The following is a 13,194-nucleotide window of genomic DNA, read 5'->3' as shown; positions in this document are numbered from 1 at the left end:
GTTAGGGGTTGCCACAACGGATTATCTTCCTCCATATCTTTCTGTCCTGTGCATCTTGCTCTGTTACACCCATCACGTACATGTCCTCTCTCACCACATCCATAAATCTTTGCTTAGGCCTTCCTCTTTTCCTCTTCCCTGGCAGCTCTATCCTTAGCACCCTTCTCCCAATATACCCAGCGTCTGTCCTCTGCACATGTCCAAACCAACGCAATCTCGCCTCTCTGACTTTGTCTCCCAACCGTCCAACTTGAGCTGACCCGCTAATGTACTCATTTCTAATCCTATCCATCCTCGTCACACCCAGTGCAAATCTTAGCATCTTTAACTCTGCCACCTTCAGCTCTGTCTCCTGCTTTATGGTCAGTGCCACCGTCTCCAACCCATATAACATAGTTAGTCTCACTACCATCCTGTAGACCTTTCTTTTCACTCTTGCTGATACCCGTCTGTCACAAATTACTCCTGACACTCTTCTCCACCCATTCCACCCTGCCTGCACTCTCTTTTTCACATCTCTTCCACAATCCCCATTACTCTGTACTGTTGATCCCAAGTATTTAAACTCATCCACCTTCGCCAACTCTACTCCCTGCATCCTCACCATTCCACTGACCTCCCTCTCATTCACACACATGTATTCTGTCTTGTTCCTACTGACCTTGATTCCTTTCCTCTCTAGAGCAAATCTCCACCTCTCCAGGGTCTCCTCAACCTGCTCCCTGCTATCGCTACAGATCACAATGTCATCAGCAAACATCATAGTTCACGGGGATTCCTGTCTAATCTCCTCTGTCAACCTGTCCATCACCATTGCAAATAAGAAAGGGCTCAGAGCCGATCCCTGATGTAATCCCATCTCCAACTTGAATGCGTCCGTCACTCCTACCGCAGACCTCACCACTGTCATACTTCCCTCGTACATGTCCTGTACAACTCTTATGTATTTCTCTGCCACTCCCAACGTCCTCATACAAATACCACAGCTCCTCTCGAGGCACCCTGTCATATGCTTTCTCCAGTTCCACAAAGATGCAATACAACTCCTTCTGGCCTTCTCTAAACTTCTCCATCAACATCCTCAGAGCAAACATTGCATCTGTGGTGCTCTTTCTTGGCATGAAACCATACTGCTGCTCACTAATCATCACCTCACTTCTTAACCTAGCTTCCACTACTCTTTCCCATAACTTCATGCTGTGGCTCATCAATTTTATTCCCCTGTAGTTACTGTAGTCCTGCACATCACCCTTACTCTTAAATATTGGCACCAGTATGCTTTTTCTCCACTCCTCAGGCATCCTCTCACTTTCCAAGATTCCATTAAACAATCTGGTTAAAAACTCCACTGCCATCTCTCCTAAACACCTCCATGCTTCCATAGGTATGTCATCTGGACCAACAGCCTTTCCATTTTTCATCCTCTTCATAGCTGTCCTTACTTCTCCTAGCTAATCCATTGCAGTTCCTGATTCACTATCTCCACATTATCCAACCTTCTCTCTCTTATTCTCTTCATTCATCAGCCTCTCAAAGTACTCTTTCCATCTGCTCAACACACTCTTCTCACTTGTGAGTACGTTTCCATCTTTATCCTTTATCACCCTAACCTGCTGCACATCTTACGCAGCTCAGTCCCTCTGTCTAGCCAATCGGTACAGGTCCTTATCTCCCTCCTTAGTGTCCAACCTCTCATACAACTCATCATATGCCTTTTCTTTAGCCTTCGCCACCTCTCTCTTCACCTTGCGCCTCATCTCCTTGTACTCTTGTCTACTTTCTGCATCTCTCTGACTATCCCACTTCTTCTTTGCCATCCTCTTCCTCTGTATACTCTCCTGTATTTCCTCATTCCACCACCAGGTTTCCTTTTCCTCCTTCCTCTTTCCAGATGTCACGCCAAGCACACTTCTTGCTGTCACCCTTACCACATCTGCTGTAGTTTCCCATCTGTCTGGTAACTCTTCACTGCCACCCAGTGCCTGTCTCACCTCCTCCCTAAACTCAACCTTGCAGTCTTCCCTTTTCAAATTCCACCATTTGATCCTTGGCTCTGCCCTCACTCTCTTCCTCTTCTTGATCTTCAACGTCATCCTACAGACCACCATCTTATGCAGCTTAACTACATTTTCCCCTGCCACCACTTTGCAGTCTTCAATCTCCTTCACATCAACTATTCTGCATAGGATGTAATCTACCTGTGTGCATCTTCCTCCACTCTTGTACATAACCCTGTGTTCCTCCCTCTTCTTAAAATACGTATTCACCACAGCCATGTCCATCCTTTTGGCAAAATCCACTATCCTCTGACCTTCTTCATTCCTCTCCTTGACACCATACCTACCCATCGCCTCCTCATCTCCTCTGTTCCCTTCACCAACATGCCCATTGAAATGCGCTCCAATAACCACTTTCTGTCCCTTGGGTACACTGTTCATCACTTCATCCAACTCACTCCAAAATCTTCTTTCTCACCTATTGCACACCCAACTTGCGGTGCATATGCACAAACAACATTCATCACACCTCCAATTTCCAGCTTCATAATCATTACTCTGCCTGACACTCTTTTCACCTCCAAAACACTCTTGACATACTGTTCCTTCAGAATAACTCCTACCCCATTTCTTCACCCATCCACACCATGATAGAACAATTTGAATCTACCTCCAATCTACCTGGCCTTACTACCTTTCCCATTAGTTTCTTGTACGCACAATATATCAACCTTCCTTCTCTCCATCATATCTGCTAACTCTCTCCCCTTACCAGTCATACTGCCAACATTCAAAGTTCCTACCCTCAGTTCCACTGTATTTACTTTCCTCCTCTCCTCCTGCCTCCGGACATGTCTCCCCCCTCTTCTTCTCCTCCTTCTTCTTCTTCGGCCAACAGTAGCCCAATTTCCGGCAGCACCCTGTTGGCTAACAGTACAGGTGGCGGTCGTTGTTAACCCGGGGCTAGATCGATCCACCGATCCGGTATGGAAATTTGTATTGTTGTCCGCATATTGATTTGGCAAAATTTTACACCGGATGCCTGACGTAACCCTCCCCATTTATCCGGGCTTGGGACCGGCATGAAGAAACACACTGGTTTGTGCATTCCCTGTGGCTGGGTTGTTAGTTGTAGTCGACGAATTGGTGAAAAACTGCGTTCGAAAGGGAACTAACACTAACAACACAAATGTGGGTGCATGTTCTCAGCTTTGGAGTTTCTTGAAGTTTATTATATTTGCCAATAAATGTGGGACCACCAGGTAATGATCAGTGATAACACGCTTGAACTGAAAGTAGTGAAGCCTCCACCAAGAAGTAAGGTAATAAAGGTTTTATACTTTCAAGGTCAAATCTGTGTTTTTTTTCTTGACATGATTTTGATTAAAAAAAAATAGTTTTGCTTCATAGTACATTCACGTTTTAAACAGAGTGTCACAGGCAGCTGCAGTTTATCATGGCATCACTGGATACAAGGCAGAAACAACCCCAGGGTGGGATGAAAGTTTAGTTTAGGACTAGAATTTCCAGTTAATGTTTAAAAGAAAACCCGAGTCTTAAGAAAACCCACACTCTTGCCAGTAGTACATGTCAAGGCCACCTATACAGTGATCGGCAGAGAACTGTGAACCAAGACAGTTGACCAGTGCCAGTGCTCAAAGTTTTATATTAAACTCTGTCATAGCCCTACCACAACAAATCTAACAAACAATAGGAGACCCTTCAGTCCATCAAGCTTGTTTGTTTACCTGATTGGTAAGCTGCCCAATATCTCATCCAGATATTTCTTAAAAGTTGTCAAAATATCTGCTTCAACTACTGTACATGTCTCAATAGTTTGTTCCAGATTCCCACAACTCTTTGCATAAAGAAGTGCTTCCTGGCTTCAGTCCTAATGCAGCATTCCATTTTAACTGGGAAGTTGGAATTTTCAACTGGAACGGCCCCACAAGTTGGATTCCCTACTACAAAACATGAGTCTGGTCTGTAAAGTCCGAGTTTGTCCAACTTCAGATTATGATGTCAGTCCAAAATGGGCGATGTTACACCGCAAACATTAGTGAAAGCTGTAGTATTATACTGTCTAATAGCACTTCTGTCTATTGGTGTCTCATTAAGTCAGTCATACATGCAGTACTGTCCAACCTCTCTATCTGTGGACATGTTGCTACAGTGTTTGGATGAGCAAGATATTGTCTAAGGCATTGTTTAGTAGTTTTCTGTATTTTGAAAGATAACATTAGTTTTCCAAATGTTTTACTGAAACCTGGTCAGCTTGGGTGTGAGGTCATTTCACAGCATCGACTTCTGAGGTAAATGAAATGCAGCACGTCCTCTTAATTTCAACTGCTGTCCTTGTACATGATTCTCCTTTGAGTCGAAAAAATTCAGCTGCATCTGCTTTATCATGCCTTTGAGGATTTTGAAAACCTGGATCAGGTCAGCACACAGCCTCCTCTACAGTGACTGAGACTAAACAGGATTAATTCTGTCAGATTACAGAGACAGGTTTTAGTCTGTCAGAGTATGACATGTCCTTAAGCCTTGGAATGTATCTTGTCTTTCTTGTAGCGCGGTGGCCAGATTTCACATAGTACTCCAGATGTGGTCTCACTACTGCATTATATAGTCTGAGCATAACGTCCCCCGATTTATATTCAACAGTTTTTAGAATATATCCTAACATTTTACTTGCTTTTTTTATTGGTTCTGTGTATTGCTCAGATGAGAAAAATATTGTATCTCTCACATTTATTTTACAATATGGGTGAACATTACCAAGGACCGTGTCTGCGTGGGTTTCCTCCCACAGTCCAAAGACATGCAGGTTAGGTGGATTGGCGATTCTAAATTGGCCCTAGTGTGTGCTTGGTGTGTTTGTGTGTGTCCTGCGGTGGGTTGGCACCCTGCCCGGGATTGGTTCTCTGCTTTGTGCCCTGTGTTGGCCGGGATTAGCTCCAGCAGACCCCCGTGACCCTGTGTTCGGATTCAGCGGGTTGGAAAATGGATGGATGGATGGATTACCAAAGAGAGTATTATTTCGTGAAATTGTATAAAGAAACTAATGAGATAACAAAACAAAAATGCAATATAAAATTAATTACAGACCATAAAGCAAGGTTGAGTGAATCTGGTCTGTGGGGGATTAATCTCACACCTTAGCTCTTTGTTTAATTTAATTAGGTTAACTGCATAATATGGTGGCATGCAGTGATTATTAACCCAGTTCATTTCCACTTTGTTCTCAGTACTGCCAGATTTGGCACCAGTAACTATAACCATGAACTGGATACATGGTTTAGTGGGTGGATAAATGCTTAATTAATGTAATAAAAATCATGCACTATTTTAATTTTTCCCCAGCATTTGTGATGATATGGGTGAGTTCTGCCTCTGTAGGTTTCAGCGGATTCCTGGCTGTAACTGTCAAGGGAGCAGTCGGCAGTCTTTTTTAATGCTGAATGGCAGGTGAGTGTGATGATACAGCTCTGTCCCAGGATGAGTACTATTGCTGACATTTGTACAATTTCATTGTTATCATTTGGGTTTAGAAAGAAAACAGATGGACATGTGATTGTAGCTCTGGAATTGAAATATTAGAAAGTAGTTCTTAATGAGACTAATAGATTTCAAAAAGGCTAGATACTCTGACCAAGGAGCTGTTACATTACTGAACTAGTCCTCCTAGACGAACTGCCTCATGTAATTCACAGTCACAGTAATAGGCACAGGATTGCTTAGCACCATCAAGGGTGATATCCTAAAATTGTCTTTCTGATTGTAAAAATCTCCACTCTACATTGTATGCAAGTTTTAGATTTTACATTAAATGGTAACCTTGTCTGAACTTTTGTAGTATTTATATTGAATGCAAATTATTGTGGCACAGTGGTTATTGTGTTGTGGGTTCAAATCCTACTACTGACACTCTGTGACCATTAAGAAGTCACTTCACCTGCTTGTACTTTATTTGTCAGTCAGTCAGTCATTATCCAGCCCACTATATCCTTTTTTTTTTTTTAAATTTTATTGTAATCATTCATACAAATCGATCAATTTTTACAAAAAAAGAGGATTGAAAAACAAGTCGACCCTAACCCCTGAGAGAGAGAGCATGGCCAACGGGGTAAAACTTAAGGCTTGTAAACATACCTAAATTGATGAGGTTAATAGGCCAGTAGAGATGAATGGAGAAGAAAAAGAAATACAGAGATAATTGCTTCCTCGGTGCTTTAAGAGCTTATTCTAAAATTTTATTGATTAGATCCTGACAGGTTTTAAAAAAATTCTGCACATATCCTCTTACTGAATATTTGATTTTTTCCAATTTCAAATAGTATAAAACATCAGTTACCCACTGACTTAAAAGAGGAGAGTTAGGATTCTTCCAGTTTAGCAAAATAAGTCTGTGTGCCAATAGTGTAGTGAAGGCAATCACAGTTTGTTTGTCCTTCTCTAATTTAAACCCATCTGGAAGAACACCAAACACAGCTGTTAGTGGGCTAGGAGGGATTGTGACATGAAGACTGTCTGAAAGACATTTAAAGATTTTGGTCCAAAATGATGTTAATTTAGCGCAGGCCCAAAACATGTGACCCAGTGAGGATGGGACTTGATTGCAGCGTTCACAGGTTGGACCTTGCCCTGTAAACATTTTGGACAATTTTAAGCGAGACAGATGTGCACGATAAAAAAATTTCAGTTGAATAATTGTATGCTTTGCACATATGGAGCGTGAGTGAATTATCTGCATTGCTACCTTCCACTCCTTTTCTGATATGTTGAGTGAGAGATCTTTTTCCTATTGTCCTCTTGGATCTTTGAAAGGGAGGGACTGTAAAATAATTTTATATATTGCAGAGATGGTGTCTGAGTCCTTGAAATTGAGCAATATTTTTTCCAGCATGGAGGAGGGTGCAAGATGAGGAAAATCGGGCAGGTTCTGTTTAACAAAGTTCCTAATTTGAAGATAGTGAAAGAAATGTGTAGCTGGAAAGTTAAATTTGGAATGTAATTGTTCATAGGATGCAAAGATGTTGTCTATATAAAGATCTCTGAGCATTTTAATCCCAATTTTTTTCAAGATATTAAAAACTGCATATGTTTGCGAGGGTTGAAAGAGGTGGTTCTCTTGCAGAGGTGCCACAGATAAAAGATTCTCCATCTTAAAATGCTTTCTACATTGGTTCCATATTCTGAGTGAGTGAAGCACAATTGGGTTATTAGTATATTTTATTAGCTTTCTCTCCGTGTTCATAGTAATGATGTCTGGATTTATAAATGAGTTGTTCAGTTTCTTTAGTTGTCAAGAGGTTGAGTTCTGAATGCAGAGCCTGCCTTTTCCTATGCAGAGCCTTGCTTGGACACCCGTCATGTTCTTCATCTATTCTAGTAATTTCGCTTTTTAGTTCTGATACTTTCTTGGTTTCTGATTTATTCCTGTGGGAAAGATATGAAATAATCTGTCCTTTTAAAAAGGCCTTTAGAGTTTCCCAGAGTATTCCTGCAGAAACCTCTGAGGATGTATTTGTCTCTTGGAAGAAACTGATTTGTTTGGATATAAATTCTGTACAGTTCTCGTCTGCTAATGGAAGTGGGCTAAGACGCCATCTGCGAGGTGAGTGTGTGTGGGGCATAATGACTTTAGCTCCAAGATCAGAGGTGCATGTTCGGAAATAACAATAGCATCGTACTTGCAAGATTTAATCGTAGGCAAGAAATTATTATCTATAAAGAAATAATCTATTCTTGAGTAGCAATGATGTACTGGTGAGTAGAAAGAATATGTTCTTGAGTTTGGGTTTAGACACCTCCAGGGGTCTGATAAGTTGTGGTCAGTTACAATCTGTGTAATTGTCTTTGCAGTGTTAGATGTCGTCCCCCCTGTGACAGGAGTCCTATCTAAGAGTGGATTTAAAACACAATTAAAGTCCCTAGCCATTATAATTTTATGAGTATTCACATTGGGAATGGATGCAAATACATTTTGCATGAATTCCTTATCATCGACATTGGGTTCATAAACATTTATCAAAATCATTTTACAGTTAAATAAGTTGCCCATGACCATCACATATCTCCCTTCAGGATCAGATACTACATCTGATGCTACAAATGAGACTGTTCTGTGTATGAGAATTCCCAAACCTCTAGTTTTCCTTGTAAAGCTGGAATGGAACATTTGGCCAGTCCAGTCTTTTTGCAGCCAGAACTGATCCTTGCTTAGTAAGTGGATCTCCTGTAAAAATACTATTTTAGCGTTTAAACCTGTTAGGTGAGAGAATACTTTCTTTCTCTTTAATTCGTGATTCAGGCCTTTAACATTCCAGCTCACAGAGTTAACTGTCTCATCATGGAGACATTGATTCTGAATTTTGGATGCCATTTTATAGTCTTAACTGGAAATGAGACAGCTTTAACATTAATTTCCAATTTCTGCATGAGTTATTACCATGCAGCCTATTATTACGTTGGTAGTTATAAGGATGAAAAGGATAGATTAGATGTAGCCTGCTCTCTTTCTCTCCCCCCCCTTATCCCCCCACCCCCCATTTAGCCTCCCCACGTGAGGCTGGACCCCACTTCACAAAGTCTCGGTCCTCTGACATTCCTAGAGACAGAGCACGTCAAAAACAAAACAAGTCCCCACGCAGCGGCGTTTTAGGAAAAAGTAGAGATATCTATTACCAATAAAGTCTAAATACTATATGCCTAAAATATAATCATTAACAAACTATAAGCATGAAATATATAATATAGCCTTCAGCAAACTTAAAGTAAAAAGATAATAAACCCAGGGGATGGTGTTAGAAAGTGGTCCAGGATAAGCATAGTAAATCCTAATGTAATAATATCAATAACAATAAACCAAGGGTATGATGTTAACAGTCTCCTTTAGGGTAGTAAGAAAAAAAAGAGTTAATTTCTTCCACACACACGTCTATAACTGTAATTAGAACAGAAACAGTAAGCGTCCGAGTAATGAAAAGGATGTATAATTATGGTACCCGTATCATTACAAGTGGATCAGACAGCAGGTGATATCTCCTTGCCATACCATGACAGGATGCGACTCACTATTGTGTTTCAGAATAGTGTCGGGATCAGCTTTCTTAATTCCTTTTCTGCTTCATGCTTGCTGGAAAAGACGTAGTATTGGCCTTGCACATCCACTTTCAGTTTGGCAAGATACAAGAGGCTGTATTTGATATCGGCTTGCCGTAACCGCTGTTTAATGTTGTAGAAGGCTGCATGTTTAGCAGCTGTTGCGGGAGAGAAGTCAGGGAAAATACGAATATGGTTATTTTCAAATATAATGTCTTGCTTGCGTCTGAGGAGTGCCATCACATCTAGCTTACATAGCAACCTCTTGAAGCGGACAATAAAAAACCTAGGTCTAAAGGTATTTGATCCGCGTATGCGATAAGCTGCTATCTCGGTATCTGATTTAAAGTCCTCTCCAATTATTTTAGCTGCGAATTTCACTGGGTTTGGACCTTCATGATTCTCAGGTAGACCTTCGATTCTAATATTATTCCTTCTGCTTCCATCTTCCAGAGCAGCAAGTCTGTCTCCGAGCTTTTCCATCAGCGGTGGATGCTAGATTTTCAGCTATTTCAATTCGAGTCGTGAATGCTTGCTTAACATCCTTCAGCTGATTGGCAAATGTGCTCAGTTTAGACGCGTTTTCCTGAATGTGCTCCTCAATTTTATCCAGCATACCATTAAAGGCCGCCTCAAAGTGGATATATACGCATTTCTCTGAGTCTTTGTTATTCTGCCGCAGCGCTTGCAGCTCCCGTCGCAGCTTCTAACGTGCCTTCTTGCTTTTCTTTATATCATTCTTTATCTCTTGCTTGAGCTCAGCGATCCTCACCTTCAGTTCGGACAGATCATTTCTGCTTGCGAGCACCGTACGTGAAGCAGTGCAGCCCGCTATATCCTAACTACAGAGTCATGGGGGTCTGCTGGAGCCAATTCCAGCCAAAACAGGGCGCAAGGCAGGAACAAATCCCCAGGCAGGGCAACAGCCCACCACAGTTGCACTTTATTTGGAAAAACAAAAAGAAATGTAACCAATTGAATCTCATTGTTATAAGTCACCTTGGATAAAGGTATCAGACAAATAATAATAATAATTGTGAAAATTGCCATGTTTAGACCAAACACACCAGAACAAATTTCTGGTGTGTATGCATAATTAATGGAATAAAGTTGGTTCTAATTCCAGTTAGGCACAGAGTTCAGTCATGGTTGTGAATTAGCTACTTATTCAGAATCTGGTAGCAATTAAATTGTGCAGCCATTGTTTCTGAGTCTTTGCTAAAAGGCACATTTACAGAATGCTTCCATTTTACAGAGCTTTGACTCTTACAGAATTTGTTTTGTTTCCTATAGTCAAAACCTTTAAAGTCACATGTAGCATCTCACCCAACATTAGGTCTTACAGAGCTAGCTGAAATTAAAATCAGATATTAAATGCCAGCCAGATGAGGAAACACTCACACCACCTACTGACTGATGGGTTGCTACAGCATTACCTGTTAACATGTAGTGGCTTTAGAATATACTGAATGCTGCAGATTTTTTTAAAATGTTGTTTTTGAAAAGTCAGTTCACACGAGGTCTTGTGTTATCTACAAAAATGACTAGAAAATTAAAGCAGAATCAGAATCCAAGATTGTCTGACATTGATGTAAAATATATTGCCCCTTCCTAATATCCTCTGGTTTTCTATATTAAACACAATGAATGCAAAAAGCAGTATTAGAAAAAGGGAATCGGACTGAACATACAGTATAGTTTTTAAATTATTACTTTATTTAAGGAACAAGTTATCCAGCATCACTATCACCTACAGTATGTGAACAGGTCAGGTCAGGAAGCATGCACTGGTACAGCGTGTTGCTGTGCCTACCACACGATGAAACTGCTCAGCATCTTGGTTCACAACCTACCAGGCAGACACATGGTCCAGTCCAACCCTCCGGAAATGACTATATGCCGCAGCCAGGTGTTATGTGGCATCCCTTTGGCCTGGTCCAGCCACTCGGGTCTTCAACAATGAGGATCCTGCAAGTTGGTTCACCCTCAGGAAATCATACCACATGGCTATAGTGCTGTAACTGATGCTCCCTGACAATGCAGGTAATGTGCCTCATTCAGGACTCTATGAGCAAACGCTCATTCAACACAAAGTCAAAGCAACAGTACCCAAGGATTCTCCAAAAAGACATGGTACCAAAGGAGTCCAGTCGTTATTTTAGGTCACTAGATAGTGTCCATGTCTCACAACCATATAGCAAAACAAGAAGCACCAGAACTCTAATGACTTGAACCTTTGTCCTTTTGCAAAAATATTGGGAGCACCACACATCTCTTTCCAGATACCACATAAACCCACCCTCCATGCTCTCCCAGTTCATCTACTGACTTTATAGGATGTGTCACCAGAGACATTAATGTTGCTGCCAAGGTAAGTAAACCTCTTGACAAGGTCGACACGGTCTCCACAGATAGACACACCGTTGATGGCTATGCCCAAGAGGTCATTAAAGGCCTGGATCTTAGTTTTTATCTAGGACACTCAAACTCCTCGCTCAAGTCTCTCGAAAGCCCAAATCAGAGCCTCCTTTGACTCTGTGAACATCACAGCATCGTCTGCAAAGTTGAGATCAGTGAATCTCTCTTCACTAGCTGTTGCCACACAGATGCTGGACTCCACAACCCTGCCTAACAGCCAGTCAATGCAAGCATTAAACAGAGTAGGAGCAAGTATAAAGCCCTGACGAGTCCCAGAATGAACTGAAAAAAAAATGCAGAGGTTCTGTCTCCACTCTACACAGCACTCACAGTACCAGTGTACAAGCCGGCCATGATATCCAACAACTTTGAAGGGATCCTGCGAAGTCTCAGAAATGTCTCACGGGGCAGCTTGATTAACTGAATTGTACGTTTTCCAAAAATCTACAAAGGCTGCAAAGAAACTCTTTTGATATTCATGTTTGGGCTCCATGATAACCCTCATGACGATGCGGTTGCTGGTAGACTTCTTAAGCATAAAGCAAGACTGCTCTGGTCACTGGTAGGTGAGCAAGTGATCACATATCCTGTTGAAGATGACCCTAGGAAGGCCTTTACCTGGCACCATGAGCAGTGTTATACCCCTGTAGTTGTCTCAATTCAGCCGATCACCCTTCCCTTTCCAGATAGGAATGACAAGTACAATTTTCTAGTTAATTGGGATGATGCCCGTCTCCCAAATGGAAGCAAAGATTGCTTGCAATGTCAGAAGGAAAGCCTTACCACCAGCCTGGAGAAGTTCACCCTGGATATCACAGATCCCTGCAACCTTCCCTACCCTTTAGCTGGTTCACCATATGTGCAATCTCAATGAGATTGGGTGGTGCACAGCTAATTGGAGAGTCAGCCTCAAGAGCCAGTGACCCAGAGATATCTAACGTCCTAGCCAGAGGATCAGCTTTAAACAGCTGCTCAAAGTAGCCAGCCCAGTGGGTCACAACTGCAGTGTCAACCATGAGAACCGTTCCATCAGCCACCCGAGGAACAGAGTTGGATGTGTGTCATGCTTTGATTCCTCTGTAAGCAGGGTGTGGGTCACTAGACCATAGATGTTGTGTTACCTGTTCACAGATTCCTCTAACATATACCACCTTATCTGCCCTCAGAGCCCTTGCAGCTGTCCTTCTCAGTTCCCAGCATAGCCTGGAGTTGCCATCAAGCCGTGCGCTGCAACTCCTCTCGAAGATATCCAGGGAACACTTGTAACACCAACACATCCCTCACCAACCTTCAGCGTCTTGTCATGCAAGGTCTCCCACATTATATTTGGATCAGTAGTCGCACCCAAGTCTGTAAGTTCCTCACACAAACTATGTGCAAACTCATTAGAAACAGCCTGATCTTGGAGTCAGGCCAGGTCCATCCTCATTTTCCTAGTAGGTGGTAGCCTGCTGGACCTAAGCTGGATCTTCAGAATAGCAACAACAAGTCTGGGGTCAGAATTCACAAACTGGGCACTTCTGTTGACCCCTGCAGTTTTGTAAGAGTTAGGTACCAAAGAATTCATTATCATTAGTCGCCCCATAGTTTCAAAACTTGGTTGCAGAAATTTCAGCAGCAATAGTCATAACGAAATGTTTTCTATAATTTGATCTCTCTTTCACATTGCTTTTGA

This window comes from Erpetoichthys calabaricus, chromosome 1 (genome assembly GCF_900747795.2).
Source record: "Erpetoichthys calabaricus chromosome 1, fErpCal1.3, whole genome shotgun sequence".
Classification (NCBI taxonomy): Eukaryota; Metazoa; Chordata; class Cladistia; order Polypteriformes; family Polypteridae; genus Erpetoichthys; species Erpetoichthys calabaricus.
This window is presented reverse-complemented; position numbering follows the sequence as displayed.